Source organism: Mercenaria mercenaria, chromosome 13, assembly GCF_021730395.1.
Source record: "Mercenaria mercenaria strain notata chromosome 13, MADL_Memer_1, whole genome shotgun sequence".
NCBI classification, from domain to species: Eukaryota; Metazoa; Mollusca; class Bivalvia; order Venerida; family Veneridae; genus Mercenaria; species Mercenaria mercenaria.
The window spans coordinates 23,594,591-23,622,531 of record NC_069373.1 but is presented as its reverse complement, the minus strand read 5'-3'; the positions used below and the strand labels follow the sequence as shown (position 1 = coordinate 23,622,531).

General features: G+C 36.8%; 1 protein-coding gene and 1 long non-coding RNA gene across 9 annotated transcripts in view; one reads left to right on the top strand and one right to left on the bottom strand.

The window, feature by feature from the left end:
* Positions 1-27,941, bottom strand: part of LOC123529339 (bromodomain-containing protein DDB_G0280777-like) — a 272,760-nt gene that overhangs the window by 41,498 nt on the left and 203,321 nt on the right. The gene's annotated exons all lie outside the window — the stretch shown is intronic.
* Positions 1-27,941, top strand: part of LOC128547850 (uncharacterized) — a 40,375-nt gene that overhangs the window by 716 nt on the left and 11,718 nt on the right. Inside the window, exon 2 of the long non-coding RNA XR_008366695.1 lies at positions 14,818-15,023. This is a non-coding gene — a long non-coding RNA (uncharacterized LOC128547850). The remainder of the gene's footprint in view (positions 1-14,817; positions 15,024-27,941) is intronic.

Below are 27,941 nucleotides of genomic sequence, written 5' to 3'. Positions count from 1 at the left end.
GTACATTCGTAAACTATAGGTTTTGTTAAAAAAAAGGGGCGGAAACTTTCATCGTTCTATGCCATCAAAATGCTTCAGAAACACCTTAAAATCCGCTTATTAAGAAATCTACCATTTGATAATTTTATATATATATTTCTAAGTCATTTGCTTAACACTGAAAGAGTATTTCGTACCAACCTGCGTTGTATAAATGCCCGCCACACCCCACCTCATTGTAATTTGATTTAAGCGAAATCTAATATGGTGACCTATCAATTTTCTTTTTGTTTTAGATTAGGTAGACATAACCAAAGGTATGTGCAGAGTTTGATTAAATTCTATTATGTGAAACTCGATAAAATAGCAGAAGTACCAACTTAAAACTGACAAAAATATGCAAAAATAGCCCTTGGGTCTGCTGAACAAGTATTCCTTTCTTTACAAAATAATGTTCTTTTGATTTCTCTGAGCATGTTTCAAATAGATATATTAATTGTTTTCTGTTATAAAAATGCTTATAGATAATCAAATTTATGCTGATTATTGTACTTTATTGAAAGATATTTTAGGATTACAGAAATTTTGAAAAATGTTTAAAAAAGCACCATATATAGGAGCAAATTAAATTGAAACAAAGCTGGTGACCTAGTATTTTTATTTCATTTTTCAATACATCATAACATGACCTTTTAATACAAAACATTTCATCAAAATCTATTATTGAGAAAAAAATTACGAAACTGCAGCGCGCGTCCTTAACAAATGTTTGACTATTGTTATAAACACATTTATTGGTCATAAAATGAAATAAAATAAAGGAAAATTTTATTTTTGTTTGTTTAATTATATATACCTTTACTGTAAAACTAACATTCTAACATGGCTCGATTTGATTTCCAGTTAAACAAAGAAGAAAATCAAGCTCTATATATTCTGCGCTAAACAACGGTTGACGCGCGAGAGCATTATGACGTCAAATTGCCACATGACGTCTGATACATTACTCCTCACGTAAATGGAGTCCAGCATAATATTTATTTAAATATATCAATGAGCATGTCAGAATGAAAACAATCAAGGCTTTCTTGTGATTTATCATCTAATTTACCAAGGTTCATCGTTCAGATGCTTCAGTATTTAACCACTCGGGCTAACGCCCTCGTGGTTCAATTCATACGCATCTGAACTCTGATAAATCAGACGATAAACCACTCAAAGGCCTTGATTATTTGTTAAGTATACTATAACACTATTACGGCACTCATAAATAATGTATCGTGGAAACGTAACAAAATCGTGAGCGAAATTATAAAGATAACTTGCTAGAAACATTTTTTTCACAGTATTTTGTGCCATAGCAGTTGTTAAAATGCTAGAACTATCCATCTCTCGACTTATGGTCGGGGCAAGTTGAAAGTCTAAGATTTTTTATCCAGAGTAGGCTCTCGTCTTAGGGCCAAAGTCTATGTATGGCCGGATATATACGGTAACTGTTGTCCTTACACATCTTGACATTAACCTTTCTTTTCAAAAATTGCCTGAATTCATTATCAGCCTTGGGCCTTGCTTAGCTATAGCAGGTACAACAAACAAAGTGCTTATTACATCTTTTTGTGTCTAAATGACTGCAGAAGTAATCAGACAAATTATCAGTCTGAGTCTTGGGAAACACACATAAAGATGGAGTAGATTCAGATTTACTGAATGGTAGCCTATCATAATACTTCATGTAAGAAAATGTTTAAAAAAGCTGCTAAAATCTCATGTTAGTTTGTCTATGGCCTTCTAAGTAAAAAAGGTTTGAAGTACATGATCCTCTAAAGGTAATTCATATTGAAAGAAGGAAAACTTTTCAGATTGTGTCAGTTTTAGTCCCTTCTCAGCTTCCTTAAAATAACTACTACAACAAAAGACTAAACACTTTTGTGCATGGTGCGAGAATAATTTATTCAGAAACAAGAGTCAGGCAAGTAGATCTTGTACACTACTAGATCTTTATGAATTAAATAATTTTAATAATTGTGTTTAGTCACCGACACCTTCAAAATTTAATGTTTGTATAGAATTTCATTGTTTTGTCTTCCATAAAATGCACCATGCTTTTTTCCTAGTTACATAGTAGATCCGTAGCAGCTTTACGGTTAGTTCTACAGAACTTCTTGTATTTTCGTTATTTCTTTGAATTATCAAAGCTTACTGGTATAATATTAAAATTGATAGACCGAAGCCTGGCTTTATTCTATCTTTAGAAAACACATTTCAACCTTATATAATTATACTGCAGAGTCATTTATTACTTTCCTTGCCACACATGTGATCACTTTTTGTCTGTTGTCTATGTTAGCATTAGTTGCTGTAGTAGTTTGTCCATCCCTCAAATATGGAACCAGAAATTGTTTAATCAACTGAGGAATCTCGCCCCGTCTTGTTTCACACGATGTTCTCCTGAACTCAAAGGAGATCAGCCCATCTTGGTACAGTAATAACTGGTATCTGGTTTTGTGATCAACTTGCGTCTGTGACTGAATATTGTGGTTGTGAGAAATGGGCCAAGAGTCAGCACTACTTATTGACCTTATCAACCTCAGTGGCTCGCAACATTTGTGGTGGCAGCAATGGGATCAGCTTACATTACAAGGGCAGATCCAGTGATACAAACCTGCATCCAAACAAAACAAATCACAGCTGATAATTTGAGTTGATCTAACTGAAGGCATTAAACATAATTGCAGAACCCACAACCTTTTATAAACAATGTTACATTTGTTTATGTTAAATGCGCATGCGTGAATGCCCCTACATATTCTGAGATTGCTTCCCGCGCTAGTCAGTCGTTACAGTAAATAGTATAGAGTAGAATCACGTGTTGTGTTCTGATCTCTCTCCCACGAACTGTGGACATATCATAATAACGAAACATGGTGTCAGAAGTGGGATTTTAAATCAGTTACTTAAAAGTGCAAACGACTCAAAGTGATAAATTGGATATAAAACAGAAATACTATAACTGCAAGGCTTGTAAAGTGAACACTGAAAATGGCAACAGGAAGCACTGGTCTACAACACCCATCTATGGACTGGGAGTCAACCAATCTCCCAGATAGTTGGAGTAAGTTTGAAAGACACAGCAAGTTGATGTTCGATGGACCCCTTAAAGGGAAAAATCCAAAAGAGCAATGTGCTTACATATTATTATGGGTTGGCGATAGAGGCCGCACGGTACACGAGTCATGGGACTTAACGGAGGCTCAAAATAAAGACCCGGCGTTCATTCTTACTAAATTCAAGGAATTTGTTGAGCCCCAAGCCAATCCAGTTTTCGCAAGATATAAATTTTATCATGAAATTCAGAACGAGGACACTATCGACGAATTTATTGCAAGACTATCAATTAAGGCAAAAGATTGCGATTTTGGAGACAAATTAGACGAAATGCTAAGAGACAGAATAGTATTTGGTTGCAAATCGGAACGGGTGCGCGAAAAATTGATAGAAAAGGGGAAAGACTTAACATTACAAACGGCAAAGGAAATTGCACAATCATACGAATATAACAAAAAACAAATAGAGGCTATGAAAGCTCACAACAAAGAGATTGATTCGATCACGTCCCGGAAAGCAGGATCTTGGGCCGCACAGTCAAATGCCCACAGAGGACGAAATCTGAATAAACAAAGGAAAGAATCATACCAGAAGCGTGACCAGCCCGAACGGATACCCACGAGACGCAGCCGACCTGACATGCAGAAGACACACAGGAACATTTGCTCACGATGCGGAAATAAAAAACACAAACAAACAGACTGTCCAGCATTTGGCTTAAAATGCAACAAGTGTTCGAAATTTAATCACTTTGCTAAAATGTGTAGAACAGAAACAGATAAAAATGTGCATTCAGTCTGTGAAAAAAATTTGGATTTTACTGACTCGAGTGAGGATGAATTTTTCGTTCACTCGGTAAGTGATTTTCATTCACATTCTAGACCAGATCAGGCCATTGTCCATATCCAGATTCATAACTCAAGCCTTGATGCAAAAATTGATACAGGAAGCCAGGTCAACATACTCCCACAAGAAAAATTCCGGAAATTAAACATTAATGGCCCTTTGCTACCCCCCGAATCAAAATTAACATCCTATTGTGGAAATCAGCTGACTGTTATCGGTAAAATACACCTCCGCTGTGTGTACAAAGATAGGTCAACTCAAGCAGAGTTTTATGTTGTAAACCAGAAAAACGCCCCTGCATTGATAAATCTACAAACAGCCTGCAATCTAGGTTTAATTCAGTTAACATATGCCATTGACCAACAAAAAACTACGGTTCATCCAATAATGACCGAGTTTAGAGAAGTTTTCGAAGGAATTTGACATTTTGAAGGCACTTGTTCAATTAAGCTTAAAAATAATTCTGTGCCTGTCGTGTGCGCCACAAGAAAAGTACCGCATGCCTTACGGGATAAGTTAAAGACAGAGCTCGATTTAATGGAGTCAAAAGGCATAATTGCTAAAGTAACAGAGCCCACGGAATGGGTCAATGCTATAGTATGTGTCGAAAAACCGAACAAAAAAGGTCTTAGAGTTTGCATAGATCCAAAAGCCTTGAATGAATGCATTCAGAGACCGTACTATCCTATGCGCACGATCGATGACGTCACTGCAAAACTAGCGGGCGCGAAATATTTTAGCGTTTTGGACGCAACGAAAGGGTACTATTCGTGTGAGCTAACTGACGCGTCGTCACGTCTCACCACATTTGCAACACCCTTCGGCCGATACCGTTATCTAAGACTTCCCATGGGTCTAAAGTCGTCTCAAGATATCTATAACCGGAAAATGGACGAAATTCTGGAGCCGCTCGAAGGCGTGGCCTGTATAGTCGACGACTTGATCATATTTGGCAAGTCAAAGTCTGAGCACGATGAAAATCTCAGAAGCGTGTTAATGCGAGCGCGAGAAAAAGGACTCAAATTTAACCCTGACAAGGCAGTCATTTGTCAAAAGCAGGTTAATTATTTCGGGCACGTGATCACAGATCAAGGCCTGTCTGTAGACAAGGACAAAGTGTCTGCTATCGTAAACATGAACACTCCCACAAACAGACAAGAACTAGAATCTTTGCTTGGCGCCCTTACTTATCTCTCTAAATTCGCACCAAACCTTTCGGAACTGACAAGTTCTATGCGCGCGCTTCTAAAAAAGGACGCGGAGTTCATCTGGAACCCAGAACATGACGCGGCATTCGCAAAGGTCAAAGAGGTCATCACTCAGGCACCAGTCTTAAAATACTTTGACCCAGCAAAACCGGTTACGCTGCAAGTTGATGCTTCATCAAAGGGCATTGGCATGGTATGTCTGCAAGACAACAAACCAGTAGCGTACAGCAGTAAATCGTTAACCGAAAGTCAAATATTATGGTCTCAAATTGAAAAAGAGACACTGGCTGTTCTCCTTGGAGTATTGAAGTTTAAACAGTACATATATGGCAAACACACAATAGTGGAGAGCGACTGCGCTCCAGTTGTCGCCATAATGAAGAAACCCCTTTGTGCAGCACCTCCCAGACTGCAAAGAATACTATTACAACTACAACCGTACGATATAGAAATAGTACATAAAAAAGGTTCGAACATACCACTCGGAGACGCATTAAGTCGCAACTTTGTACCGGAAACACATTCGGACTTACTTGTAGACCTGGACGCACATGTACATACTGTACTCAAACAGTTACCAGTCAGTGACCAAAAGCTCGAAAAAATTCGAATTGCATCACAAAATGATGATCAGGTTCAAACTCTCATACAGGTTATAAGGAACGGTTGGCCACGTATGCGCCAAGACTGTCCCAAATCTGTAGTTGAGTATTGGAACCACAGAGATGAGCTATCGTTTGAAAATGGCCTAATATTTAAGGGACAAAAGATAATCATTCCTAGGTCAGAACGCTTTGACATGATAAAAGCCGTTCACGATAACAGCCACCAGGGCTGCAACCAAGCAACACGGCGTGCTAGTGATATCATGTTTTGGCCAGGTATGAGTAATCAAATATTAGAATACGTGCAAGCATGCTCTTTATGCGAGAAATACCGCCCTTCGAACGCAAAAGAACCACTCTTTTCCCATGAGGTGCCCCAGAGGCCGTGGCAAAACGTTTCATGTGACATTTTCGCATTCGATAACAAACAGTACCTAATTACTGTATGCGCGTTCAGCAGATTTTTCGAAATAGATTTACTACCAAACACCAAAAGTAACACGGTGATTCGCAAATTAAAGGTACATTTTAGTCGGTTTGGCATACCTGAACAACTTAAATCGGACAACGGACCACAATTCACATCCGAGCCATTTAGCAATTTTGCTAGAGACTGGCATTTTACGCACGTCACGTCAAGCCCACATCATCAGAGTTCAAACGGACTGAGTGAGATATACGTTAAGCTTGCAAAACGCATACTACAAAAAGCAAAAGATGCTAACTGTGACCCCTACTTGCCTCTTCTAGAACACAGAAATTCCCCATTACCTGCAATTGGTTATAGCCCTAGCCAACTCCTACAAGGACGTAGGCTAAGATCAATCCTCCCAGCAACTCATGAACAGTTATCTCCAAAGCCTGTTAATGCAAAGAAAGCCCGAGAAAATATGCAGAAACAACAAACAAGGTCAAAATTTTATTATGACAGATCCACACAATCACTCCCTTCTCTGCAATCAGGGGAAAATATCACATTTCAGAAAACCCCGGGAGAAAAATGGGAACCAGGGAAAGTGCTTGAGCAGCACAACGAAAGGTCATACAAAATTCAGGCATCCGATGGCGCGAGATACAGGCGCAATCGCATGTTCATTAGAAAGTCCAAATCAAATCATGCAAATTCGCGCCAAAATAACAACAATTCCCCACTGAGAACCCCTGATACCGCTCTGCCCAGCATCAAGGACAAATCCAAAAATGTTTACAGTTATGTAACACGATCTGGTCGGAGTGTGAGAAAATCGCTCAGAGCTTTCCCAAGCAGCGATTGGTTAGTGTAATGTCAAACAAACAGTTAAACAATTAGCTATGGAATTCCATTGATGATAAACTTTTAATTCTCTGTGTCATGAAACTATTTTGGATGATAACAGTTTACTTATAGAAACTGTTCCAAATTTATCTCCCTTACAAATTTACTCTAGTTACTATGTTCGGAACATTATCATTGATTATAACAATTTCTTGATATTACACATGTATCAATTAATACAATGTACTACATGATTTTTATTATTCTGTTTAATCTGATTTTCTGTTATATTTGTTATACTTTGTTAATGTTGTTTTTCTTCAAAACAAAGGGGATGTTACATTTGTTTATGTTAAATGCGCATGCGTGAATGCCCCTACATATTCTGAGATTGCTTCCCGCGCTAGTCAGTCGTTACAGTAAATAGTATAGAGTAGAATCACGTGTTGTGTTCTGATCTCTCTCCCACGAACTGTGGACATATCATAATAACGAAACAAACAATGGCAGACCATAGTTCACAGGATGATAGTGAGACAGAAGTTGTCTTCAATACAATTAAGTCACATGTATTTTCAAGTTTCCTGACCTTTTATATGATTTAATGATGTACCAGCGTTTTTTTCAGAATATCCATTTTGAAAAATGTTTCTTCGAATATTGCTTTCTAACAAAAGTTTTGCCAAAAATAATACTAAATAATTAAAATATGGCTAATAATGTACCATTTAACCAAATAGATAATTTTTCACTCCTAGTTTTGGCTGGCATTTGCCTATAATTGATGTAAGATTTACAATGGGGTAGGGGTAGGTAATTTCAAATATCTAAGTGTATCAGGTTTGGTTTTGATATTTTCCTGACCGATACATATAATGACAAGCAAATTTGATGAATTGGTATCCCCCGCCGAAAGGGTTTGTGGTGAGGAACGGCAAAACAGTATATCCGGCAAAAAGTTAAGGATGTTACTGAAAGGCAAATAATTTCATTAGTCAAAATCAATTAACAGAAAATGAATGCTATTTTTTGGTGGTGGTGGTGGGGGGGAGGGGCAGCGAGGGTGACGGTACAAAACATCATATGCTGATTATAAATACTGATGGAAAATTAACAATAAAAAAAAGGGCTTCAATGGGAGATATGTCTCATATACATTGACAATATAGTAGTATATGGCTCATCGTTTGAAGAACATCTAGAAAGAGAAGAACTAGTGCTGGACAGAATAAATGCAGCTGGCCTAAAACTGAAACCGGAGAAATGTGACATGCTCCAGAAATAAGTGATATTCCTAGGACATGTTGTAGCTGGTGAAGGGGTAAGACCTGACCCAAGCAATGTGTTCAAGATAATCTCATGGCCGACATCAAAACAAGTGAAAAGCTTTGTTGCTTTAGGTTCTTACTACTGCAGGTTTGTTAAAAATTATGCACAGATGGCGAGACCAATTGTTGACCTGATGTAAAAAGACAAGATTTCATATGGTCTGAGGCATGTCAGAAATCTTTCGACAATAATAAAGCTGTTCTTGTTAGACCAGAAATTATGGGATATCCACCAAATAACGGCGGAGAATTCATTCTAGATGTAGATGGATGTGATACATGCATAGGTGGAGTCTTGCAGCAGATACAAGATCGTAGGCAACGCTTCATAGCTTATGCAAGCAGGTCCTTAAACAAACTGCATAAAAGAAAAAGAGTTACTTCACTGACTATTCTAGACAATACTTACTTGGAAGACGTTTCAAGGTCAGAAATGACCATCAGGCATTGGTATGGTTATTCAAGCTGCATGAACCTAGAGGAAAGATCGCTAGGTGGATAGAAGTTCTATCTCAATACGATTTCGCTATCGAGTATAGACTGGGAGCTACACAGGGTCATTGTGATGCATTTTCGAGATGTGAAAACCAAAAAGATTGAGACTGCCCCAACATCGATAACAAGAGTGCCAGATTGTCACAAAATATGCCCATCATGCAACTTGGCCTAATTCAAGGGCCATAATCCAAGAGTGCCTGGGGCCATTTGGGTGGTTATCGTATATGGCTGAGATATTATGCCCACAAACATTGTCAGGAAGTTTGGTGAAGATCGGATGAAAACTGTTCGACTTAGAAAGCGGACAAGGCTAAATTTGCAGTTTTTCGAGTAATTCAAGGGCCATAATCCAAGAGTGCCTGGGGCAATTTGGCTGGTTACCGAACTTGGCAGAGATATTATGCCCACAAATATTGTCAGCAAGTTTGGTGAAGATCGGATGAAAACTGTTTGACTTAGAGAGCGGACAAGGCTAAATTTGCAGTTTTTTTAGTAATTCAAGGGCCATAATCCAGGAGTGCCTGGGGCGATTTGGCTGTTTATCCTACCTGGCTGAGATATTATGCCCACAAACATTATCAGCAAGTTTGGATGAAAACTGTTCGACATAGAGAGCGGACATGCTTTTGGACGCCAACCGCCCGCCTGCCAACGGTGTTCACATAATACGCCCCGCTCATTCAGAGACAGGCGTATAAAAAATTATTACATGCATTTGAACAAATATGAGAGGTCCATACATAGATAGAACAGATGAACAGGTGATCATCTATTAAACATTCCAAGAGAAGTCATTTTAGAGGCTTTTTTAAAATGTTTGCTCTTGCAACCTCTAAAATAAATCAAGTGGAACAATTTGAAAAAATCTGAAAAATGACCTAACACAGATGCTACAGACTGCTTGGTGATGATCCATCAAGCAGTGCAAGAGGAGAAATTGTTTTAAGGTCTTCCTATTCATGGCTCTAGCAGACTGTAAAATCAGCCAAGTGGAATCATTTGAAAACATTTGACAGGACCTTACTTGGATGCTACAGAACAACTCTGACGATAATCAGTTACACAGTTCAAGAGGAGAAATAGTTCAAATGCTTTTCTATTTTTATCAATACCAATACCAAAATATTTTATTACATAAAACATCATAACAATGTTTATAGTATTTTTATCTCTGGCGGTTCTTTAAATCAATCTAAAATGAACCTTTGAACTAAACTGAGAGAGGACTTTTCAAGTAAGCTACATACCAAGTTTGGTATCACTCATCTGACCTAGTTCTTACCCCAGATAAGTAGTATTACTAGTATTTAATTTGGCCTAGATTTCATAGACACACATTTTAACCATGCTTTATATAAATCAGGTTGATCATTGAACAAGTTTTCAATGAATTAGTCTTGTGGCATGATTTTTGACCTCAGGTTACACACTTTTGAACTTGACCTTGATTTCATAGAGACAAACATTTTCACAAAAAGTTATTATGATCAAATTAACTAGAGCTATCACTGAAGGTGATGAAAGTACCCCTTGCACGCACTGACACAGTACATTGCAATTTGACGAACACAAGATTGCGTAATTATGTGGACTGTATTTATAGTAACAAGTCCCATAACTCTGCAGTGCAGAATATTTTTCTAAAAGAATCTAACATGTACCATGTACAATTAAGTTTGGTACTGATTACTTGTGTGAGGTTTCATTAAACTGTGTGCCACGGTTCGGGAGATTAGGTGCGCACAGGATTGCATATCCTTTCGACTACCGCTAACATACACGACGCACTACCTGAGCCGCCAAATGCAGACTATATTTTTGGGGTTCTCCATTACCACTATTGTTTTGCAGGCGGGCTACTGGAGATGACTAATACGTACCAGGAAAATGGGGGTGCTCATTTCCATAGTACATAATGCAGTATTTGAGTAAAATTTGTATTTTTTTGCAATTGAAAATAGAAGGAATTATCAAAAATACACTACATTTTTATGCTGCGGTAATTTTTATGTAAAACGGTTGCTACAATATGGTAGCTATGTCCATTGTGTGGTTATTGGTATATCTACACTGGGCACAACTTATAATTTCTTGTTTCCTGCAATAGTCTACTATGGTATTTATATGCAGATACAACATACAGTTAATGTTATATATTAAAAGTCACATATTTAAGGCCAGAGTTTTTTTATCTTTCGTTTTACGGGAGATTTTTGAAAAATGAGCAGGGGGAGGAGGGAATAAAAATAGAAATAAAAAGCTTGAAAGTGAGCATCTCGGAAAAAAATAAAAATAAAATAGAATTTTTTAAGATTTTTTTTATTTTGATGAACTTTCGTTTCAAGTTTTGTTTACTTGTGTTTGTGTCCAGTATTTGATATTGTGATGTATTGTTATGTTTTAAGACTATAAAAGCCATTTATACAGGATGAACATTGAATAAAATTTTCATGCATGCTTGTGAATAAACTGCTTCAGGCACTGTAACTCACACTGGCAAGTCTTTAAAATTCAGAAAGCTTGTTTTACTTAATTTAAGTGGAAGACAAAAATTATTTTATCTGTTACAACAGCCACATTAAATTTCAGTGACAGCAAGTAGAGACTAAACACGTCTGGTATAAAGTGGCCTAGTAGTGTAGTAGTTTTGGTGGTTTGGTTTGCTTGCATCTTCTGCTGTGTAACCTCTGCTTTTTATACATAATATTTACTTATTGTATCTTTCACCAATATCATCTTTAACCAGCTAACTTTACAGTTTATGCCAGCTCATAATATACTGGATTTTATCAGCAAAATAAAGTATTTAATAACTTTTAATAACAGTCACAGTGCAGAGAGCAAGATTTTTTTTTCAGTGATGAAAAACGAAAGATAATCTAGCAAAAAGTAATCTGAAAATTTACCTCATTTAACCCTGTAATTTGCACCTTTTTATAATACACTTAGATCAAGTACTGAAGTTGCTTCTGTAATTTGCACCTTTTTATACTACACTAAGTTCAAGTACTGAAGTTGCATCACTTTTTGTCAAAATATTGTCTCCAATAAAAAGTATTCTTTATACACTTATGAATTCTATTGAAGTTACAAAAGAAATGGACCATCTGTCTGAGATTTTGCCAACACTACCAGCTGCTTTATGCCAGACAGTCCCAAGCCTGTGTAAAGTGTGAGGGGTCACCATTGAAATAAAAATGTAAAAAAAATCTGCTGTTACAAACATTTATTTGTTCTGCAAACAACTAATGTTTTGAATAAAATTTAATGTCAAAGCACCTTTGATATTGTATTGCCTTTCTATGGCAAACTTGTAAGTTGAATCTATTGAAAACAGAATGTGAGTAAGACAATCTTTAGACAATTTAATACTTTTAATACTGTCACTTTTATGAAAGGAGTATTATGTACAATAGTATTATTTCCCGAAAAATATATATTTTGAAAAGTGTCTAAAAATATTTGGACATATTCATCGTCCATCCACCCGTGTAGAAAGAGAGAGAAAAAAACGTTAAAGATTATCGGTAATTATTCAGTGATAAACTAAGTAATGTTGACCTTGTTTTCATGATCAATTTACACCCCCTCTAAGAGCTAAAAGAAGTGTGACAGTATCTTGGCATCTGAAGCGGAGATCAAAGCGGTATTTTTGCTCGAGATTGTCATGGCATTACGTCATGTTTTCGCGCCATGTGACATATCACTGCATGATTGTATCGCATCGGTTCTTAAAATTGCTGAGAAATAGAAATCAATAAAAAATTTCTTCTTTAATTTGTTATCAAAAGCGAATGTGCTATATCCCGTATAAAAGGTAAATGTCTCAAACGATAGTTACTATAGTGGATATCCTACCTCTGTGACCTATTTGCCCTCAAGGAATTTACATTATTGTTTGACAAGAAAAACTTTTAAATTGTTGGTCAAAAAATACATGTACAAAGATTCATTTAAAACTTATTAAAAACCGCAGTGACATAACATTGCTTTATTTTAAAATCGCATTTCTATTTACGTTCACGAGATCACGTAACCTATTCTGCCGCACTAGCCAAAAATCGTCTTACTCCAAGTATTGTAATCGCAGCCGCTTTTTCATTATTTAAGATTTTTTTATTCTGTTTTTTTGTACTTTCTGGTCAAAAGTCTGAATTTTAAGCCCATAGTATTCATCATTTATTTACTTTTAGAAAGAAATAAGTAACTAAGATCGCGCTGTTTGAATTTTTACAAATGATTATATGAACATTCGACCGTTTTTATAGAATTTTGCCTACATTTTTGTCGATATCTTATTAAAATCATATAGAATTCAAAAAGTATTATTTCTCAAGAGGTGTTGAAAACTTGAAGCGAAAATATTAAAAAATGAATGCACTACGCACGGTTTTTGTGTACGTGTCGATGTAAATTAGATGTTACGATAGGTCACACGTGCTTGTGGGATGGAAAATTACCGGCATGACGTTTTGATATCTTTACGATTCGCGGGTAAATTCCAGTCAAGCCAGGTAGCGACTGAACCATCTCAAAGTTTGTTGACGTTTTGTAGATGTAATTTCTGAATTTTGGTAAAGTAAGGACGTAAAAAAAAAACACTCGCCCGATCGGTCGAGTACACAGCGAGGTCCACTCGTCCTACTCAGACTTAACTCGCCAATGCGAGCAGTCGAGTGGAATTTTACATCCTGTTAATGCCGATAGATGTACGGCAAAACACGATATTTTGCACGCGTTAAACTCCCTTTCTGTGAAATTACGTCCAGATGAAAATACACTAATTTTATTTTCTTTGGGGCTGTAAACAACCGACCGGCGGAAAAAATAAAATAAAACTCGGGAAAATGAATTTTAATTTTATTCCACTTTTGCAATATTTAGGACCGGCGCTCCCGTAAAACGAAAAATAAAAAAACTCTGGCCTAAACGGTCACTGCATCATTGTGGCAGTACCTGCTATTTTGTGTGAATATGTATTAATACGCTGCTGCACTGCCTTAAGTTTCGCATGTCCTGCATTAAACTCCTGTGGTATTCGGATGGATAAATAATGCCTACAGGATAAATTTTGATTACTAGTATAATCCTTTCGCAGGGTAACTTTCGCAGCACTGTGGAAATGCACCCAATTTCATATACTATGGCACTGCCTTAAAATTCAAGTTTCTCACAAAAGTCTACTACATTCCTTAGTAATGGGACGAGTAAAACTTCACTGCGGTACTGCATTGAAATTTATTCTTCCTGCAAACGTCTACTTTGGTACTTATTTGTAGAATAAAAATACAGTTAATGGTATTTATTAAAGAGAGGCTTTAAAATAATCATGTCAGCAGATGCCATTGAATTTTCAAGTTAATATTAGAGAAAAAAAAAAGAAGTAGGACTAACAAGGAAGGTTGTTGAACATCTGGTTGAGCCAGTGTATCAACAAAACCATATAGTGTTTCTCGACACATTCTACACATCAATCCCTTTGGCACAGGAGTTCCTTGCCAGCTCAACCCATCATTGTGGGTCTTTTAATATAGGGCGGAAATTCTAGCCATATGATTTGAAACCCCAGAAATCAGTCTGGAAGAAAGGTGATCCGGTTAGGACATTGAACAGAGGACAGCATATGACACGTCAAACCAAGGATGGAAAGATGGTAGCTACAGTATGAAAGGATTCAAGGTATGTCTACAACTTGAATACATGTTTCAATCCTGTTCCTAAAGACCAGGATACAGTCCTCAGAAAGTAAGTAAATCCTGAAGGAAAATGGGAAAAGGTGGTATACACCTGGCCACCTGCTTTGTTAAATTCAACAAGTACATGGGGGCGTGGATAGGTACGGTCAACTCCGAAGTAGCTACACTGTACAAAGACCAAGCATTAGGTGGTGGACCCGTTTCCTATGGTTTGCTGCGGACATAACCCTGACGAACAGCTACATTATATATATAATTTCAGTGTTAATCCCCTGATCTTTTAAATAATACTTTCAGGGAATGCTTTCTTCCATATCATGATGTTGCATCCAGAACTGGGATGGCTGAGGACAAGTCCACATAGACCTCCGATCCAGAAACGCCCATTAAACTAATGGCAACTAGAGCGAAATTGGAAACTCCAGAAAATCCATTGGGCAACAGAAAACGGCGTCTGGAAAAATTAGGAATTAAACTACTGTGTCTGAAATTAAGTGCATGAGGTATTTAAGTATTCTTTTATTATTTTAGTAAATATCACCATTGTAAATCACTAAATGTGATAATTTGATATGTTTTATTATTGCTCATTATTACTACGTTTTAAAAATAAGAAGTCCTTTCCTTCAATCTAGCTATATAACCATTGCAAAAATCACCCAGGAAGGTACATGTTAAAACAGAAGCACCCCGTAAAATGCCATCAAAAACATCTGGGAAATCGACAAAGAAGACTTAAATGACTGTCTGACTAGTAAGATTAGTGAGAACATTACATGGTGTGCATATTTTTACTATGTGTCGTGTGTATATGTAGGTTAGGTTTTTAGTACGAATGAGAATTTGATTGATTCATCTTTTGATAATTAGTTTTCACATGCAATATACTTCTCTAATATGAGCTGTATCAAGGAAAAGGGGGTTTAGAGCTAAATTTTTGAGTTTCAAGAAAGACATTTTTCATAAAGTTTGGCTTCTTGTGAATATTTCCTGAAAAATCCATGAAGATATCTCAAGTACTTTTAAAGTTACACGCTATTAAAGTGAAGTGACACCTTTTTGTCCATGATGCCAAGAACTCTAACTCAGTTTAAATGGACTACAGTACAAATTCAACAAACAAGAGGGTCATGATGACCCTGGATCGCCCACCTGAGTAATATGAGCTACATGTTTCAAATGTCAAACTGATGATTTTTAGAAATTTTTGGAAGATTTTCCGATGTACAATCAAGTAACCCCTGGGGCGTGGCCAATTTTACCCTGGGGTCATGATTTGAACAAAGTTTGTAGAAGTCTACTAGGAAATGTTACATATCAAATATCCAAGATCTAGGTCTTCTGGTTTATTTTTAGCAAATTTATGAAGATTTCCCTACGTACAATCAAGTAACCCCTGGGGCTGGGTCAATTTGATCCTGGGGGGGTCAAGATTTGAACAACTTTTGTAGAGGTCCACTAGGCAATGCTACATGACAAATATCTAAGCTCTAGGCCTTCTAGTTTAGTTTTAGAAAATTTTGAAGATTTTTCTATGTACAATCAAGTAACCCCATGGGGCGGAGTCAATTTGACCCCGGGGGTCATGATTTGAACAAATTTTGTAGAAGTCTTCTAGGCAATGCTACATGTCAAATATCTAAGATCTAGGCCTTCTGGTTTATTTTTAGAAAATTTTTGAAGATTTTCCTACAGTAAAACACCGCTCGCTCGAGCATCGATGACTCGAGCACCCGGGCTCGCTCGAGCTATTCATGTGGTCCCGGCCGATTTCCTTCTATTTTCTATATGAAATTACCATGGCTGGGTCGAGCATCAATAACTCGATCGCTCGAGCATGACACCTGGTCCCTGTGTATTAATTTACTCTTTGCTGCTTCTGGTAAACTTGAGCAGAGGTGTCAAATTTTTCACACCCTCGTCGGTCAGAATGTATCGGTCAGTTTAAAATTTTCGCACGCCGTGAGAATTGCGTGGTCTTTTCCCTGACTATCTTAAGTGTTTTTTGTCGGTATATTTGATCTGATATTGAGATTAATTATCGATGAAAGGTTGAAGAAATTTTTATTTATCAAATAGTGATCGAATACTGTTTGTTTTAGATTAAAGCAAGTATGTTATTATTTATTACTTTTTCTCTGCGGGATCGAGAAGATCAGCAGTTGTTTGCATGTAAATAAAGGAAATAATATAGCCTTTTCATAAAATTTAGACGATAATCACGATATCTTAATTTGGAGAAGAAAATTGCAAATTTCAGTACAGTTTTTGAAATAAAAATTTTTTTAGTTGTTTTTTATTACATATTGAAAGGTCTATTATAGATAGCGTTTGAAATACGTTTTTGAAAATGTCATGAGTGCGTTATTATAACGCATCACCGTTTCCTCTGCAAATGGCCCCGATTACAATAACTGGTAAAACAAACTTCAATTTTCTTCATATGTTGGTCAATGTTTGGGTCGCTCGAAACCATGGATAACTTGAGCATTTTGCTCATCCCTTTGCGACCTCGAGTGAGCCGTGTTTCACTGTATGTAAAATCAAGTGACCCCTGGGGTGGGGTCATGATTTGAACAAATTTTGTAGAGGTCCACTAGGCAATGCTACATGTGAAATATCTAAGCTCTAGGCCTTCTGGTTTATTTTTAGTAATTTTTTGAAGATTTTCCTATGTAAAATCAAGTGACCCCTGGGGCGGGGTCATGATTTGAACAAATTTTGTAGAGGTCCACTAGGCAATGCTACATGTCAAATATCTAAGATCTAGGCCTTCTGGTTTATTTTTAGAAAATTTTGAAGATTTTTCTATGTACAATCAAGTAACCCCATGGGGCGGGGTCAATTTGACCCCGGGGGTCATGATTTGAAAATTTTTTGTAGAAGTCTACTAGGCAATGCTACATGTCAAATATCTAAGATATAGGCCTTCTGGTTTATTTTTAGAAAATTTTTGAAGATTTTCCATATATTTTCCTTTGTAAAATCAAGTGACCTCTGGGCGGGGTCAATTTTGACCCCGGAGGTCATGATTGGAATAAATTTTGTAGAGGTCCACTAGGCAATGCTACACGTGAAATATCTAAGATCTAGGCCTTCTGGTTTATTTTTAGATTTTTTTTTAAGATTTTCCTATGTAAAATCAAGTGACCCCTGGGGCGGGGTCAATTTTGACCCCTGAGGTCATAATTTGAACAAATTTTGTAGAGGTCCACTAGGCAATGCTACATGTGAAATATCTAAGCTCTAGGCCTTCTGGTTTATTTTTAGAAATTTTTTGAGGATTTTCCTATGTAAAATCAAGTGACCCCTGGGGCAAGGTCAAAAATTGACCGCCGGGGTCATGATTTGAACAATTTTAGTAGAGGTCCACTAGGCAATGCTACATGTCAAATATCTTAGCTCTAGGGCTTCTGGTTTTTGAGAAGAAGATTTTTTAAGATTTTCCTATGTAAAATCAAGTAACTCCTGGGGCGGGGTCAATTTTAACCCCGGGGTCATGATTTGAATAAATTTGGTAGAGGTCCACTAGGCAATGCTTCACACCAAATATCTAAGCTCTAGGGCTTCTGATTTTTGAGAAGAAGATTTTTTAAAGTTTTTCCTTTCTGTTGCCATGGCAACCAGAGTTCTGCATGGAATTCAATTCTTTGAATAATTTTTGTAGAGCTTCACCCAAGGAACATTCCTGTGAAGTTTGAATGAAATTGGCCTAGCGGTTTATGAGGAGATGTCATTTAAAGTAAAAGTTTATGGACGCCGGATGGTGACTGATCAGAATAGCTCACCCTGAGCCTTTGGCTCTGGTGAGCTAAAAACAGGAATTATTTCATGACTTTTGGTGAACTGATTGTGTAACATTACACATGCTCTATGTAACCTTTTGCGATGACTTGTAAGTAATGCATGATCCTCATCTGTTATAGCTTTTACAACTTGCTTTCGTTTAGTTGTAATTTTTATTTTACTTCTAGTCTCCTACCAAGTTATGTCAGCGGATCGGACCATACCTCTGACTGTCTTTCATGAAAATGCGTCAAATATACCTTATTCAGGTTCATTTAAATTTATACATATTCATAATCTGTTTTTGTGGTGTATCTGATGCAAGTGCCAAAACAAAACTCAAAAAGGTCGAATAACACTTCGTGGTACAACTTATAATAGTAGCTAGTAGTGTCTTTTTCTTAGTTTGTTATGCTTTATTGACTTTCAAACAGATTTTCAAATAACTATATTTATTATTATTACTGTATTTAAATTAGAGCGTGTCCCAGTCGCGAGCTGTATTCCGTTGAGACTTTTCTTTAAAGTCACAATTTAGGTGTCAATGGTCTGGTTATATAATGAAGAGTTGTAAGAGCTCATTTCACCAAAAACACATTCATGTACAGTTTTGGAAACAGTTCATACTAATACTTCTAGAACTGAAGTGATTATGAACGTTTCTTTAGGAAATTCAATTATTTCTTTTTGGAACAAGACTTTAAAAAGAACATCTGATTATATTATGCTCTGTCTTCATTGAAATTAATACGAGATATTACCAACTTTTGACAAAAGAAACGTTAAATAAAGTTAGAATTTTATCCTTTGTTCTGTTTCAATTGAATAATTCATGGGGCTTTCCAGTCATTGGGTTCCATTCTGGAGTTAAAGGTTTTATTCTGCCTGGAGCCTGTAGCTCAGTGGTTAGACAGTCTTCCTCATAATCGGGAGATTGAGTGTATAGATCCCAGTCGAATCACACATTGCCAGGCCATATTGCAAATGTATATAATTTCTATGCTTTAGTATTTAAAGTATTTCTGTCTACAAAAAGTGTCGATAGGGTAGAATTAATTGCCAAAATCCTCGAAATGACGATTTTACATCTTGAAGAAAATTGCCAATTTGCCACAGTACCAGAGTATATTAATGAATAGTTTGTTTTTGTTCGGATTTACGGCCGTTTTAAACATTATTCAAGTTATATCAGGCAGGCAGTTCACGGCTAGGCCTAACCATCGTTCCTGGGAAAGACCAGTACTAGACGCCAAAGTCCGTAGCAACTGCCTACTTTCTCACATAAAAAATCGTAGTTGGCAGCAGGGCTCGAACCTACAACCCTCCACCATTGAGAGGTATCTCCTACACTACGGACCCGAACTACAAATGAATATAATGAGCATACAAAGTCACATGTAGAATACTGAATACTGTACCATTTATAAAGTATTTCAGAGTTTCTATGCGTTATAATGCATAATGCATGGAGCTCAAAGTCAAAATTACCATGACTGTGTACTTTGGAATAACTTAAATGCATTCTTAAATAAAGTTTGAGTTTTAAAGATGAAAAGTACAATACTTCCATAATGGATTTATAAATGTACACAAATCTAATATGCAACTGGAAGAAGCGATGTGTGAATATATATTACCGATGTGGCGTAAAAACGAAGAAGCGTTCTGTAGAGAATTACCAGTGTATATATGTATGTTCCATGTGCAATAACAATTTAAAATATTATTGCCGTAGTATATAAATGTACACTATTTCAGTCTAGAAAAATCGTATGCACCAAATAGCGATTGTACATCAAAATCGGTTACCACAGTGCAAGTTTGTATTTTACTGGAAAACATTTAGAATTACCGTAGTGCCACAGTGAAAGTAATTGGAGAAAAGTCTACAAAACGCATTAGTTGCAGATCTGAGGTTTTCAGACTCCTAGAATGCCGAAGCTGCATAATGCAGACGTAGTAAAAAAGCTTTAAATACCGTAGCATAGAAATGAGTAATTATTTAAATTTTAAAAACAGAGTTTGGTAATTACCGCGACGAGCAACCTTCAGAACTAATTGGTATTTTTGGAGAGTAATGATCCCTTAATTGCCTGAAAAGGATTATCTTATCAACAGTTTGCGATAACAGTGATTTTAGAACATTATTGCGCACAAGACGTTTGATTTTGTTTTTAAGTTTAGTGGACACCAGTCCTGTGATTTGTTGCGTAATATTATTTAGTATGTCATATAAATGACTTAACTTATTAGTTTAACTGATTTCATACTGTTTTGTTAATAACATAAAACATATAACATGAAAGTTTACACTTCAGATGAAATTCTGCAAAAAGTAAAAAGCCTTCAAATTCACCCCCACCCGCCCCCCAGATACAAAGACAAGAGGGCCATGAAGGCCCTGTATCGCTCACCTGACCTATTGACCTAAAGATCATCAAAATCAACATTCTGACCAAGTTTCATTAAGATATGGTCATAAATGTAGCCTCTAGTGTTAACTAGCTTTTCCTTTGATTTGACCCAGTGACCTAGTTTCTGACCCCACATGACCCAGATTCAAACCTGACCTAAAGATCATCAAGATTAACATTCTGATTAAGTTTCATGAAGATACAGTCATAAATGTGGCCTCTAGAGTGTTAACAAGCTTTTCCTTTGATTTGACCTAGTGACCTAGTTTTTGACCCCCACTTGACCCAGATTTAAACTTGACCTATAGATCATCAAGATTAACATTCTGACCAAGTTTCATTAAGATATGGTCATAAATGTGGCCACTACAGTGTTAACAAGCTTTTCCTTTGATTTGACCTGGTGACCTAGTTTTTGACCCCAGATGACCCAATATTAAACTCGTCCAAGATTTTATTGAGGGTAACATTCTGACCAAGTTTCATTAAGATTGGGCCAAAATTGTGACCTCTAGAATGTTAACAAGCTTTTTCTTTGATTTAACCTGGTGACCTAGTTTTTGATCCCTACCTGACCCAGATTTGAATTTGACCTATGGATCATCAAGATTAACATTCTGACTTAGTTTCATTTAGATATGGTCATAAATGTGGCCTCTAGAGTGTTAACTAGCTTTTCCTTTGATTTGACCTAGTGACCTAGTTTTTGACCCTACATGACCCAGATTCAAACTGGACCTTGAGATCATCAAGATTAACATTCTGACCAAATTTCATCAAGATATAGTCATAAATGTGACCTCTACAGTGTTAACAAGTCTTTCCTTTGATTTGACCTTGTGACCTAGTTTTTGACCCCAGATGACCTAATATCAAACTCGTCCAAGATTTTATTGAGGGTAACATTCTGACCAAGTTTCATTAAGGTTGGGCCAAAATTGTGACCTCTAGAGTGATAACAAGCTTTTCCTTTGATTTGACCTGGTGACCTAGTTTTTGACCCCAGATGACCCAATATCAAATCTGTCCAAGATTTTATTGAGGGTAACATTCTGACTGAGTTTCATTAAGATTGGACCAAAATTGTGACCTCTAGAGAGTTTACAAGCTTTTCCTTCGATTTGACCTGGTGACCTAGTTTTTGACCCCAGATGACCCATATCAAACTCGTCCAAGATTTTATTAAGGGTAACATTCTGACCAAGTTTCATTAAGATTGGGTTAAAATTGTGACCTCTAGAGCGTTAACAAGCTTTTCCTTTGATTTGACCTGGTGACCTAGTTTTTGACCCCAGATGACCCAATATCAAAGTCGTCCAAGATTTTATTGAGGGTAACATTCTGACCAAGTTCCATTAAGATTAGGTCAAAATTGTGATCTCTAGAGTGTTAACAGTCAAATTGTTGACAACGGACGGATGGACTGACGACGGACACAGGGCGATCACAAAAGCTCACCTTGAGCACTTCGTGCTAAGGTGAGCTAAAAAACAAAAAAATTCCAGTAGTCCTACACTGTACGATATGGGTAATGTGGACCCTCGTTTTGATGGTATGTTTTAGGCGTCTGCGGTAGTCAGTCGGTGTATGATAGCGGTAATAGCGACCCCCGTTTTTATGGTACGCATTAGTCTGCTATGGTAGCTGAAAGGATATGCAGACTATGTTTATAGCATAGTAACAAAAAACAAAGTCCCATAACTCTGCAGAATATTTATCTAAAAGAACGTAACATGCACCATGCACAACTAGGGTTGGTACTGATCATTTGTGCAACGTTTCATTTAATTGTGTGGAAGGGTTCGGGAGATTAGGCACACATAAGATTGCATATGCAGACTGTATGTATATTGTACAGTCTAACATGTACTAACAGTCACCTCCGATCAGTGTTCACCTCCATTCAGCGGTCATTTCATGATGCCCTCGTGGACTTTCCTCTATTTCATCACTTTATTCAGCGGTCACCTCCCATCCGTGGTCACCGGAATTGCCTCCCAACCGCCATATTTGACCCCTTTCAGCGGTCATGTTTCTTACAAAGCCAATTTTTAGGCGAGAATTGCTGGAGATACCCGATTTTTGAGAAACACGTGATTGCTAAGTTTCGCGTGACTTCATCACAATTTTTGACCAATGAAAAGTTTGTTGACGCCTACAAAAAACACAGTCGTTGAAGAAGTTAATTACTAATTACAAAATGACATGAGCTTCTCAATTCAAACTGATAACAAAAGGTGTGATCATCTTTTTGGTAGGACCAAAATGGCCAGTAACTATCGGTAATTAGCATGTCACCTTGTGTCACTTTTATTGTTCACAGTTTTATCTCGGTTAAAGATAATACTCGATCTTTAATTAGTATCAAAATATTTGTGAATTTTTTTTTATATTTCTTTCATCTATTAAATTTTTATGAAATTAATTTTGTTTGAAAGAAATATAAACCACTCGATCTTCTAATGGCAATCTTAGATTTTAGCGTAGACAGTAAGCATGGAGAGTAGTTTCCCTTTAACAAAATGGCGAAAATGACAATTTTTGCTGTTACTATAACACACGCCGGAGTTGTCGATTGCTAAGAAAACCATAATTTAGTATTGCGGGGGTAAATGCACTTCTGACCAGTGTTCAGGCCTAAAATTATGACTGAACACTGGTCAGAAGTCTGAAAAATATATATACTGGCTGCCCCCACAATCAGCGTCACCTGGCTTAAACAGCCAAATTGTCTGTTTCCCCTGAGTCGCTCATCTGAGTAATATGAGCCATATGTTTAAAATGGCAAACTGATGCTAAAATATTAGAAAGTAGGTCAGTAGGTCAAATTCATGGTCACTGAAAGTCAGTTTTAAGATCAGTGTGTAAAACTGTACATGCCATCCAAATTTCAAGGCTGTATCTTAAAAAACAAGAAAGTAGGTCAGCAGGTCAAGGTCACAGTCAAGTGACCCCTAATCACTTGGGGTAATCAGGTTATTATAATTAAACAGTCTAGGAAATATGATCTGATAATTTCTTAACTATTTATTCCTATATAACTCATAAAAAAGTGACCCCCTGGGTGGGGCCTCTTTTCACCCCAGGGGCATAATTTGAACAATTTTGGTAGAGGACCAATAGGCAATGCTATATACCCAATATCAAAGGCCTATGCCTTGTGGTTTCAGACAAGAAGATTTTTATGGTTTTTACCTATGTAAGTCTATGTAAAACTTGGGACCCCCAGGGCAGGGCCTCTTCACCCAAGAGACATAATTTAAACAATTATGGTAGAGGACCACTAGGTAATGCAACATAACAAATATCAAAAGCCTAGGCCTTGCAATTTCAGGCAAGAAGATTTTTAAAGTTTTTTCCTATATAAGTCTACGTAAAACTTGAGATCCCCTGGGCAGGGCCTCTTTTCACCCCAGGGTTACAATTTGAACAATTTTGGTAGAGGACCACAAGGCAATGCTACATACTAAATATCAAAGGCCTAGGTCTTATGGGTTTAGACCAGAAGATTTTTAAAGTTTTTTCCTATGTAAGTCCATGTAAAGCTTGTGCCCCCCACCCCCCGGCATGGCCTCTTTTCACCCCAGGGGCATAATTTGAATAATTTTCACAGAGGACCATTAGATGATGTCACATGTCAAATATCAAGGCTCAAAGCCTTGCGGTTTTGGACAAATTTTTTTTTAAAGTTTTTCCTGGCAACCAGAGTTCTGCATGGAATTCAATTCTTTGAACAATTTTGAAAGAGGGCCACCCAAGGATCATTCCTGTGAAGTTTGGTGTAATTCTGCCCAGTGGTTTTCAAGAAGATTTTTTTAGAAAATGTTGACAGACGGACGACGGACATTGAGAAACACAAAAGCTCACCATGAGCCTTTGGCTCAGGTGAGCTAAAAACAAACTCTCATAACTCTGCAGAATTTTTTTCTGAAAGAACATGCACCATGCACAACTAGGGTTACTACTGATCACTTGTTTTAAGTTTTATTAAATTGTGTGCATGAGTTCAGGAGATTAGGCACCCACAAGATTGCATAATGCAGACTCTATGTATATAGTATAGTAACAAAAAACAAAGTACCGTAACTCTGCAATTTTTTTTCTGAAAGAACCTAACATGCACCATGCACAACTACTGTTGTTACTGATCACTTGTGTGAAGTTTCATTTAATTGTGTCAACGGGATGAGGAGAGTTGGTGCGCACAAGATTGTGTCTACGGACAGACAGACAAACAAACAACCTGAAATCAGTATACCCCCCTTACAATGAAGTACAAAAATAAAAAATGTGGCCTCAAAAGTGTAAAAGAAGGTTTTTGAATGTTTTGCTCTAGTGACAGTTTTTGAATTCAGATAACCCAGTTTTAAGAAGATCAAACGGAAAATGTGGCTTTTACAGCGTTTGGTCTCAGGTAACCCAGTTTTAAATCTGTCCTAGATTTTGTAGAGACAATTCTGACAAACTTTCATAACATTGCTATAAAAAATGTGGCCTCTATAAGTGTTAACAAGGTTTTTATAATAACTGACCTAGTGACCTAGGATATCCAAGATTTTATTGAAGGTAATATTCTGACCACTGGCACCAGATCAGAAAGAATATGCCTCAGTACGTGTTATACCCTACCCCTAGGTATTCTTTAAGAACCATGGTCATGAACGGGAAAATATACTAACCCGTTTCAATCGCGCATTTCATACCTAAAACACGCAGTGCGGTAAATGTGTACTATGGATATCAAACAAGTGGTAATTTATCTTCCATTGTGTACCGGTCACATTTTTTCAATGCATCTTATCTTAGAAAAACAACGCGTAGTTTATAGTAATTTGGGCACTTTCAGAAAAAATGACTAAAAACGTGACATAGGGGGTCAAAAATAAAGTTCAGATGCATTGTTATGCATTGCCTTCACTGATTCTGTCTTTAACGAATAGTTTTGATCCTTTTTGATTATTTGTGACGAAAACAACAATTTAAATTATTTTACTGTAAATAAATGATTTTTTCTACAAACCATTCAGCTTTTAAGATTTCTTTCTAAAGCTTTTGGGCAGTGCCTGTCATTAATTATATACACACTGATTTAGTCCTTATCGGATAACTTTGGTTTTCATGAAATTTTTGTGGAAGAAAACAGCACAAAACATGCACCACAAATGCACCTCAGAATTTCAATTCTGCAGCCAGTGTATTTAAGAGGCGCATTAATTATCACTCCATCTGTTATACCGGTACTCAAAAGTCCGCTAGACATAACAGCAGGCTTCGCAAAAATGTTGGACATTTAAGTCAGACAAACTTACAACTTTAGTCAGACCGTGAAAAAAATCGAAAAATAAATTATGTAACTGGCGAAACGAAACCGTTTTAATTTTTTAAACATATTTGTATCAATCCAGATATTTTGAGCCGCACCATGAGAAATCCAACATAGTGCGTTTGCGACCAGCATGGGTCCAGACCAGCCTGTGCATCCGTGCAGTCTGGTCAGGATCCATGCTGTTTGCTTTCAAAGCCTATTGCAACTAGAGAAACCGTTAGCGAACAGCTTGGACCAGACTGTACGGATCCGCAGGTCCATGCTGGTCACAAATGCACTATGTTGGTTTACTCTTGGTGCGACTGAAGTGAGCAGAATCTGTCTTAAAACAATATTCAATTTTTAAGTTGGTCAAATCTGTTATCCGATGGCTTGATACACTCTGACATATTGTCGTTTCAAAAAGGCGAGTATTGATATCATCGCTGCGCCCGTTGATAATTCGTGTTTTGTTAGACGAAATTGTACCGAATACATGTGTAACTATGCATTAATATAGTATCTTATGTTGTACACTTGCTGAAGGAAGATTATCCGTGAGGGAATATTATTTAGAAAACATACATGTCTTTGATTCTCACAGCAGGTCACATTGCAAACAATATTGAATGAATTTTAGCTGAATATTCTTTTGTTTTGTTCACTCTCGTATTGCAAAGCATGTTTAATTATATTTGTTCTTAATATAACGATGAACTGTACATGTTTAAGTTATATCAATAAATTACTGTCCTGTTCTGTTCTGTTCTAAATCATCTTACTAAATTAGTGCGCTAATTAGTGTTAATTGGGAGTAGCAACGCCTGAGGAAATCCGTATCACTGCTGATTATCGATTTTCTATAAATAGCCTAATTAACATGTGGTCACATTTTCGAGTGTTTGAAACGACAACGAGACAATACTGTCTAAAATTCGGTAACATTCTTAGATCACTAGGGTTGCATTAACATAATATCTTATATTTTGATAGCTATGATTGACGAACATTTAAGTTTATTCTGACATACTTGAAAATTGTTACAACTTGCTGGAAAAGCTATGGTAGGTACAAACTGGTATTGTCTATGGACGGGAAATGTTCGGAAACTTTTCCGTTGAAATTCCGTTTCTATTTTTAGCCGTGGATTATCTGTGGATTTATATAATCTGTAGATTATTGTTGCTATTAGAAGTCATCGTTCTTTATCAAATACAGTCTTATATTTCGGGAGTTATACCTGTGACAATGCGGTTAGGAAACATGTTTGAATTGTCAGTCTGGATTCCCGGCTAGGTTTCAACTTTTTCTACGTTATAAGCTACGTGACCTCGGCCAGTACTATGCAATAGCTAATCAATATCATCGCTCAGTTCAGGTGACATGAGGTCAACGTTTATTCACGTGATCATAAATTTGCATATTTGTATTCATACACGTGGTTGTTTTAATTAAAACGTTGGCTTCAGTTTGTATTGATTTTAGTTGCCGAATTTACATTAAAAATGGTATCAAGGCATATATTGTTGCATTGCATATTCTGCACGTTGTGTAGATAATTATTTCCCTGGAAAGCCTGGAACTATTTTTGGTTGTTAGGATGGTCTTAAGAACTGACAAGATTTCTCAAACAGAGTATTCTTTTTAACACTGGTGGCAGCAGCCACCAAAAATCATTAACATGTGAGCATTATTTCTTGGCAGAATTTATTACTGAGGCTAAAACCATCAATTTGTTTATATCAACCAATATGGAAGTTTAACTTTGTTAATTTTTGTAATAAAATATCAGCAAAACCATACTACTTTAACCAACAAACACCTTTGCAACAAATAATGAAAACAAACTGTTTTAACTGATCTCATTTCAAGAACAATGGTCATAACTTTTAAAGAAAGAACAAAATCTTACACTC